This window comes from Crocuta crocuta, unplaced genomic scaffold, assembly GCF_008692635.1.
Source record: "Crocuta crocuta isolate KB4526 unplaced genomic scaffold, BGI_CrCroc_1.0 scaffold89, whole genome shotgun sequence".
NCBI lineage: Eukaryota > Metazoa > Chordata > Mammalia > Carnivora > Hyaenidae > Crocuta > Crocuta crocuta.
Window position 1 is genome coordinate 10,495,971 of NW_027551559.1, and position 317 is coordinate 10,496,287.

A 317-nucleotide genomic window follows, 5' to 3' on the forward strand; every position below is an offset into this window, starting at 1 on the left:
CCGCCCCCAGGCCCCCAGCGCCCGCCCCCGGCCCCCCTCAGCCCGCGAGCTGCCCACACTCCGCGCCTCCTGGGAGGGCCCCCCGGGCTCCAGGCGCCGCGGCCTCAGCACGGGGCCTGCAAGAGTCTGCCGTTCTGGCGAACAAGTGCCCCCGGAGCAAAAGCACCTCCAGCACCGGGTCCAGACGAGGGCGGACTGCCCGCTGGGGCCCCCTGGGCCTGCCCCCAGCAGCACCCCTGACTGGGGCAGACCCCTCCTGCCTTTCAGACGCGGGGCTCCCGGGGACGGACACGCGGGTCATCACGCCGGGAGGAGAG